This window comes from Dipodomys spectabilis, unplaced genomic scaffold (genome assembly GCF_019054845.1).
Source record: "Dipodomys spectabilis isolate Male_0828 unplaced genomic scaffold, ASM1905484v1 ptg000491l, whole genome shotgun sequence".
Taxonomy (NCBI): Eukaryota; Metazoa; Chordata; class Mammalia; order Rodentia; family Heteromyidae; genus Dipodomys; species Dipodomys spectabilis.
In genome coordinates, this window is record NW_024871168.1 from 1,138,067 (window position 1) to 1,139,514 (window position 1,448).

The following is a 1,448-nucleotide window of genomic DNA, read 5'->3' on the forward strand; positions in this document are numbered from 1 at the left end:
TATATAATAATATATAATATTAGAAAATGTTTGGCATTGTTCTGTTGTGGTAAGGGTATCAAAGGCAACAGTTTTTTTTTCTTTCTGCTTATGTGGTGATGAGGAATCAAACCCAGGGCCTCAGGCATGCAAGGCAAGCACTCTACCACTGAGCCACAAGAGGCAACGGTTTTAAAGTATTATTCCATTACCTCTACCTCAGTGTTTGGTAGAATTAGAGCTAAAGCTTTACCATTCCGAGATATACAGCCTAGAGGCAAGAGGAAACACTGTGATTAAAACATTACCAATTTAAGGCCTAATAACGAGGAGAAACATATGGACTTCTTTTGGAGCTATGGAATATATTTGGTGAGAGAAAATCAGTGGTGTAAGTTCCTGCCTGCTTGGATGGTAGACAGGCCAAGACATTAGGTAATCATACATATGAACAATTTTTTCACCTTCTTGGCTTTAGCTTCTTTTGAAATGTTAGTGTGTAATAAACAATTATATTTTGAAAAAATACCTTCTAGTCTGAACAGTACTGTCTGAACTGTTTGTCTCTTTATGATCCCTTGTAACAGATTAGTTTTGCTCCAATAAGAAAATCTATGCTGTCAGGGTAAGATTCTGGTTCGTCTGTTCCTACATGGAGCAAGGATAAAGGGTCAGGAAGACATTTGTGCCAGTAAGACCTCATTTGGGAGATTTTAAGCTGCAGAAGTTTAGAATAGCTTTTAAGCAAGGCTTACTTTGACTCCATTATCTCCACAAAGCTAAATCAGTTAATAAATAAGTACTTGAAAATCCATCATCTTTGGACCTAGATATAAAGGCTGCAAAGTATGATCCAATTTCAAATGAAAAAGACTTAAAATAGTAATTGAAAAAATTGCAAATGTGAGCAATTGAACAAACAATATAAGTTTTTTCCACCATACACAGAATTTTACAGAAATAAGATGAACTGCAATTTTGGGAACAATAAGGTTTCCTTCTTACAAATAGGCAACCAAAGATATATGCCTGTCTTAAGATTGCATCATTAACTACTTAAATTTCCAGGATACTACATGCTTCAGCAGCACGTCTACCCAAATTACAATACAGAGATTTACATGGCTCTTGTACAAGGATGATATGAAAATTTGTGAAGTATTGCATATTTTTCATTCTTCTGATGCAAGAAATTAAAAACAGTTATTAAAAAGTTGATTACAAATATACAAGTGTAAGAATACATGTAATTCATAGAAATAAAAGTTAGTTTGACATCATTCAATCTTCACTTTTTACAAATTCCTTTACATAGCATAACCTTTATAAAACTTTTGAAATAAGATAACATTGTCATTTTATCCTAAAGAAATAAAATTCTTTAAGGACCTAGGAATTAATGGAATCTTAAACTGTTTCTATATGGAATGCAATCTGAAAGGACACATTTATTAATTAACCTATATATT

General features: G+C 32.8%; 1 pseudogene; it reads left to right on the plus strand.

The window, feature by feature from the left end:
- The first annotated feature begins 1,055 nt into the window (after positions 1 to 1,055).
- Positions 1,056 to 1,152, plus strand: LOC122098756 (annotated as a pseudogene).
- The last annotated feature ends 296 nt before the right edge of the window (positions 1,153 to 1,448 follow it).